Genomic DNA, 7,189 nt, shown 5'->3' with positions numbered 1-7,189 from the left:
GTCCTTCCTCCTCCCCGTGCTGAGCTGCTCTGAGATGTGATGCTGCTGTTCCACAGGCCCAGCACCCAGGGCTTCACCAGGCTCCAGGAAATCCATCTCCTGGCTCAGGAGTTGTATTCCAGAGATGACAGGCACTCATTCAGCTCCTGCCCTGCCTTGCTGGATGCCCAGGGTGGCCTCGTGCTCCTGGGACAATTCCCTGCACCTGGCAGGAGGAAACGTGGCAATCAGGGTCTGCCTGGCCAGGGTCCCCACAAGGATACTTGCTTTTTGTCCCCATTTCAGGGCTACTAAGTTCTTGAATTTTAAATTATTTTAAATTATTTATAATATATTTATAATCTTTAGTATTTTAAATTATTGTGCCTCCAAACTAAAGTTACCACATCAAACAAAGCACGTGCTCAATGTTCAAGTTGAGCTTCAGGGTGTCTCTGTTCTTTGGGGTCCTGGGGATGATTTTTTGCTAGATGGGGTCCCTGGTGTCATGGCCAAGCTGCTCTGGGTATTTTCTGCACCTTGGAGCTGTGCAGTGCCTCCCTCTCCGCGCTCTGCCCTGTGAGGGACACGAGCACTGCTGTCCCTGCTCACCCATGATTGTGTTGACTGTATTGGCTGAATTAATTACAGCTGAGCTTCAATATTGAAATTACTCAGACCTCTGGACAGCCAAGCTGAATCAATTAGTTTATTAGTGAGAGCTAAAGCCAGCTGAGCAGGAGAGGGACGCTGCACCCTGGGAAAGGAGGCAGAGCAGCTGCCCTTCCTCAGGGATTGCCCCATGCCGCACGTTCAAAGTAATTCCTGGGGGTTTGCCCTACACCAGATCGTTTCTTTAGCCCTGGTTCCCCAGACCTGGTGAGTACATGATTTAATCTGAAGTTTGCCAAGGCTGAGCTGGCTCCTTGGGCAGCTCTGCAGGAGCACACGGCATCCCCACGTTCTGCAGGGGACGGGAAATGCGCTGGGGGGACAGGAAACTCAGAGGCTGTGACTCACATATGTGATATTTGTAAGGCCCAAATATGGATGTGGATAACAGTAACAGAAATTTGTCAGCAGCTAATACAAAGATGTAGGATTGGGGTTAAAGGATGGGTATGTGCTGTTGGCATGCTTCATCAAGCACCCTGGGATTTCCATCAGGGAACGACTCCCCAGCGTGTGCGTGTTCATTTGCTCACTGCAGCGTGCCCTGGCCGTGACATTGGGAATTGAGTGACTCTTTCCAACTCTCTCCAGCTCCAGGTGTATCTCTGCCAGGAGGCTCTAGGTAGGATTTTGGCTCTGCCTGGTGCACAGCTCATTCCAGCTTTCAATTCCTCCACCTTTCACCATCACTGCTCTGGCCACAGAAACAGAGGTGCTGTTGCACATCCAGGAGTCTAGCTGGAGATTTCCTGGATTTTTCTGGAGAAGCAGCTGGAGGGACACTCTGCTGGGGCATAGCTGGCTCCTCACAGGTGGTAGGGGGTGGCAGTGCCATAGCAATGGTCACCTGAGAAACGGAGAGGTACAGACGTGCCAGAGCAGCCGTGTTTCTCTTTTCCTGAGCAGGCTGGCTCACTTTGGCCTCCTGCCTTGGTGAGGGAACCCAGAGCAGAGCCCGAATGCAGCCCCTGCTCCAGGTCCTGTCCTTGGCATGAGCCACCCCAGAGCAGAGGGCCACCATGGCCCATCAGGTGTCTCCTGTAGATGTAGAAGAGGCCCAGGACCAAATGGAATGGGCTGGGACTGAGGGAATCAATCCCAAAATATAGAAGGTCCCACTGAGATCAGGACTTCAGTGCCTTTCCAAGCTCAGCCTCCTCTTTGGACTAAAAAGCTTCTTTCCTCCTCCTGAAACTTCCAGGAGCAGAAACTTCCCAACCTCCTAAGCTGTCAACATGTCTTGCTTAAATAAGATCTTCACAGGGATGCTCTTGGATCCTTGCAGTTTTATTTATTTAGTTGGTTTAGTTTAAGATTAATCATAAATGGGGAAAGTGCCAGAGACATACAAAAGAGGTTCTAAATAATTCTGAGTGATTGAGAGCACCGTGATTAATGGGATCTGCCGATGCCATTCGGGTGGAAGCAGCCTTCCAAAAAATAGATTTATGTTAAATGGAAAAATACAATAATGTCATTCACAACAGGAGAAAACACGCAGCAGCAGAACCTGCCCTGAACGGCCGTCACACACAATTCAGCCTCACAATGAACCAAACTGAGCTCCTCCACACTCCCTGTGTCCTGATTCAAAATCCATTCATTAGATTTGATTATCTTCAGCCCTCCCCAAGTGTAATATATTCCTTCTTACAGAATTCACAGTGCTTCATATCAGGCATGGTTTAATATTTCATACAGTTCATTAAGGAACGCATTCCGTTCAGCTCACAATGCCTCACTCCTAATGCCATGTTCATCCCTGTGAAACCCCCAAGAAACAGAAAAGATGGGGTGTGGAGAAACATGGGGGTGCAGTGAGATGGTTCTGTGAATGGACCCTGGGAATTAGAGGGGTTTTGCCAAAGGAGAGGGAGTGAGGACGATCCCGGGTCGTGAGGCAGCCGCAGGCAGCGTGGCCCTGGGGCAGCATGGAAGGAGATGTCTGGGTTTTCCTTGCTCCTCGTCACACTGAGCTGGGCTGTGATTCCTCCCTCCTGCCACACTCCAGACACGAACCAGACAGGTTCTCCAGACAGGGAGAGCTGCTGCTCGTCCTGTGCTCACCCCACAGGTCTGGTTAAAGCCATAAATCCCGTGAGTGAGCCAGGAACAGTGATTGCCCAGCTTGGGGCTGAGGGCAGTGAGGGCTTTTTCCAGGCTCTGGGTGCCTTTAGCCACCTGATTTTAGTTTGGGTTTCCAGCTGAAGTGCCCTGAACGAGCTGTAGCCCCACAGGCCCCTGCAGCCCAGCTCCTCCTCAGTGCCTCGGGGTGTCCTGCAAACACCCCACATCCTCACGGGACCCTGCACAGCCAGGAGCATCTTCTGCCACAGCACCTTCCTCCAGGGCAGGACTGGCAGCAGGAGGCCGAGGGGAGGTAATTCACTCCACACACAATAAACTTGTTTGGGTAGGAAGACCCAGAATCACCAGGTTGGAAGAGCCCTTCAAGACCATTGAGTCCAATCCAGCCCTGACACCTCAACTAGACCATGGCAGCGAGTGCCACATCCAGTCTTTTTATAAACACATCCAGGGATGGTGACTCCAGCACCTCCCCAGGAAGAACATTCCAGTACTTTATTGCTCTTTCCAGAGCCAGCAGCAGATGGGGAGTTCTGCCCTGCTCCAGAATATGGTGAAATGCTGGCAATTTCTCCAAGGAGGGTGAATCAAGCTCCTGCATCCACAAGGACACTCTGATAGGCCAAGGCTTCTGTGCAGAGGAGTCTATTATTCCTTCATGTGATGAAAATTAATAATTTATACAGGGACAAAGTGACTTCGCCGTAATTTCTCATTAGCTGTGATTCCTCCTCGGCAGCTGTGGGGATTCCGGAAGGGATCTGAGGTAGGAATAATGGGGATGGATGAAGGAATAATGGGGATGGATGAAGGAATAATGGGGATGGATGAAGGAATAATGGGGATAGATGAAGATGCCCCTGTGAAGGGCAGAGTGAGCAGCCCTTGTCCTGCTGCCCCATAGGCTCCGTGCTGGGACCAGACAGCACCCCAGCAATAAATCTCCCTGGCTGCCCTGTGCATACCAGATGAAGATGTGTGTTCTACCCAGCCCTCCAGAGCTGGGAATGTCACCAGTGCTCCACAGGAGCCTTCTGTCCTTGGCAGAGGGAGCCTGCTAGTGCCCGAGCTCAGAAAGGGAAGTTTTATTCAGTCAGGGAGCAGCAGAGTGCTGGCTGGGACTGGCTGTGCCATGGTCAGAGGGGTGTTCTGGGCCATGGCTCTCCCTCCTGCATCTCTTCTTCTCTCCAGCACCTGCTTTCTCTAGCCGTGCACAGCAGTCCAGGAGAGCAGTGTCTGTTCCTTGTGTCACGTTCAGCAGAAGGGGGGACTCTTTGGAGGCCTCCAGTTCCCACTCCCTGGCAATCCCAGTCCTTCCTGAGGGCAGCTCCAACCTGCCAGCAGCAGATAAGCCCAATCCTGCAAAAATTCTGCTTTCAGCTGTCCCCTCGTACCCACGTTTATGCTCCTGTTTCTCCCCTGGCAAAAGGAGCCTGGGATAATTCAGTGTGCTGGCACCAGCAGTGGTGATGCAGGTGGTGGTCCAGGGCCACGACATCTGCCTGGGGCAAGGACCCAGGTGTGGCCTCAGGTCCTCCTTGGTGTTCCCTTTGCACAAGTGCTCCCTCGCTCTCATCCTTCTCCCTTTCTCCCCCTCTCCTCTCAGCCCCCTGCTGCCCCATCCCAAATGCCAGGAGCTGTTTGGTGTTTGGTCTCATCCTCCCCCTCTAGAAAGATGAAAATTCCCCCAGTGTCTGGTAGACCCAAGAGTCAGGGCTGGAAAAGAGGCTAGGACTTGGGCATTTCAAATGGGGATGGATGGCTTTAGCCCCAAACTCTCTTGGTTGTTTTTTTTTTTTCATTCCAGAGCAACATTCCTGCCTCCACCACTGGGCTGGATTTCTGCCTTTTTTCCTTTTCCTCCTCCCACCAGATTTGCTTGCACAGAAGAATCACAAGAACAGAAGGTGAAGCTAGATCTTTCTCCCCTGTTTTTTTTGAAATTTTATTTTGGCATCCATTGCCTGCTTTTTGCCAAACTGCTCCAATTCCTCTTCCCCGGTGCCCACGCTGCCTGCCCAGCATGGGGGACACGCAGCACCAGCAGTGCCAGGCGTGGTGGCCATCACAAGAGGAGGGGGTGGCACAAACACCAACCCAAAACCCAGGGAAAGCACCTGTGTGGGTTTGGATCACCCTGTGACGAGGAGCTGCTGTCTCCCGGTGGGTGGGAAGGGCTCATCACCGCGGGTGGAAGCCCTGGAGCTCCCCACCTGCACCCTCATTGCCTCTCCTAAATGCAGTCAGAGGGTTTAATCATCCTTCCCACCTTTCTTCGAAGCCTTCCCAGCTTTACTACATCCATTTCCACCTGTGCAGTGCTCGGTGTGTGGGTGCACGGGGAATTTATCCAGTGGCAGCGTGATTTGGGCTGTTTTGCTCTGTTCTTCTCTGAGTAATCCCTAATGTTCGAGATGCGTTTTTTCTTTTATCTCTGCTGAGCAATGAGCTGATGTTTTCAGAGAACTATCTATTATAACCCTGAGATCTTGTTCCTGAGAGTTAATAGTCAGCTCAGAGCCCATCATTTTATTTCTGAAGTCGGGGATGGCTTCTCCCACGTGTGCCACTATTTATCTGCACTGCATTTCTCCTGTCACTTTCTTGGCCGGTCACTCACTTCAAGGTCCTTCTGCAATTCCTCACGGTCACTCCTCGTCCTTAATACCCAAAATAACATGGAAGCATTACCAAAAAGCTCTCATTTCACCCTCCACTCCCTTCCTCTCCCAGGGAGCCTCCATCTATGGTCTAGGAGAAATTTTGGGGAAACTCGTGGACCCAGAGAAAAACTGTGACCCCTGGAAAGGGATGGGAGAGAAGAACCCATGTGGCTGCCCCTGGTCCTGATGGGCATCAGCCTCTGGGAGCAGTGGGAACAGGCTCCAGGCAACCCAAGCAACAGATATCTGCAGGGACAGCTTGTTTTGATACATTACCCCCAAGATTCATCAGTAAATGGGACTGAAGAGCCTTTAATGACCATAAAGAGTGAAAAATTCCAGTGGAGGGATGGCCGTGGCTTTCCTGCTCGAGCAGATGCTCGTCAGAATTGGTACTCTCCAGGGAATTGTTCCAGAAGGTGGATGGAATAAAGTGATTCACAGTATTAAAAAAATAAAATAAAAAGAGAGACATCAGAGCTCCTGGAAGCTGTTCAGTTGGAACCGGGAAGGCTGCGAATAACAGACGCCCAAGGGAACCAATGTTTGAAGCCAAAGCAATTTGGGTAGCAGGACAGGCTTGGGGGAAAAAAACCACACAGATTTTGGATTCTGCTGCACATCAATGCTAAAAAAGAAGCCACACATGTTGTGAATGTACAGCCCAGGAACACATTTTGTAGGCACAGTCCTAATGTGGCACGTGATGTGCTCGTTCCTATTATTGATAATAGCTAACTGCAGCTCCTCCTCCTGCTTTTCCCTGCTCAGCCATGGAAAACATGGGCTCCAGATGCTGTTAAACAGCTTTAGAAATTTCCAGGTGACCATATACAGGCTGTTTTGTGGGTCTGCCTTGAACCTGCAGGGTTTACAGCACAGAGCAGCTGTGTCCAGGGTGGGATGGATCCATTTGTTTCCTATATTGGTGCCTAAAAGGGAGGGCTGGGGAGGCACATTCCACCCGAGTAGCTCTGGCATCAGCTTTATTTGACCAGTGAAGCAAGAATGGCAGGATTCAATCTGACCAGAAGTACTTCTCTCAAAAACATCAGATGCTGCCTTGAGCCTGCACAGAGCTCACCTACAAGAGGGTGTTTTCCTTCTGCAAACCAGAATGAAACCTCTCCACTCCCCTTTATCTCACTTAGAAGCCCAGGGGAATCCCTGCGGAGCTGGTGATAAATCAACTTTTCTCTGGGAGGAGAGGAAGAAATGTTCTTCATCTTCCTCTTCCCAAGCCACAGTCTGGCCTCTGTGCTCTCCAGGTTTCTGTGTGAAGTGACAAGGGACAGTCACTGCCCTTGTCCCTGCAGAGCACCCTGGGCACACCGAGGGGAGGTTCTGTGCCTCTGAGCCAGCCCAGCGCTTTGGGGAGGACACTGCACACCCTGACAGCTCTTAGTGCTGAACCATCCAGTTCAGGACCACCCAGTGCCACCCCTGCCAGGGCAGGGACACCTCCCATTGTCCCAGGCTGCTCCCAGCCCCAATGTCCTGCCTGGCCTTGGGCACTGCCAGGGATCCAGGGGCAGCCCCAGCTGCTCTGGGCACCCTGTGCCAGGGCCTGCCCACCCTGCCAGGGAACAATTGCTGCCCAATATCCCATCCAGCCCTGCCCTCTGGAGGTGGAAGCCATTCCCTGTGTTCTGTCCCTCCAGCCCTTGTCCCCAGTCCCTCTCCAGCTCTCCTGGAGCTCCTTTGGGCACTGGCAGGAGCTCTGAGCTCTCCCTGGAGCCTTCTCCTCTCCAGGTGAGCAGCCCCAGCTCTCCCAGCCTGGCTCCATG

The 7,189-nt window shown here is 52.0% G+C and overlaps 1 long non-coding RNA gene across 4 annotated transcripts; it reads left to right on the top strand.

The window, feature by feature from the left end:
* The first annotated feature begins 750 nt into the window (after window positions 1–750).
* LOC117243770 lies at window positions 751–6,605 on the top strand. 4 transcript variants are annotated; one of them, XR_004495663.1, is made up of 5 exons: window positions 751–858; window positions 1,190–1,273; window positions 3,426–3,505; window positions 4,547–4,646; window positions 5,473–6,605. It is a non-coding gene; the product is annotated as an uncharacterized LOC117243770 (long non-coding RNA). The 4 variants fall into 4 exon arrangements; XR_004495662.1 differs by lacking the exon at window positions 1,190–1,273; XR_004495664.1 differs by lacking the exon at window positions 3,426–3,505.
* Window positions 6,606–7,189: the final 584 nt, after the last annotated feature.

This window comes from Parus major, unplaced genomic scaffold, assembly GCF_001522545.3.
Source record: "Parus major isolate Abel unplaced genomic scaffold, Parus_major1.1 Scaffold288, whole genome shotgun sequence".
NCBI classification, from domain to species: domain Eukaryota; kingdom Metazoa; phylum Chordata; class Aves; order Passeriformes; family Paridae; genus Parus; species Parus major.
The sequence above is the reverse complement of the archived record's forward strand: the minus strand, read 5'-3'. Positions and strand labels throughout refer to the sequence as shown.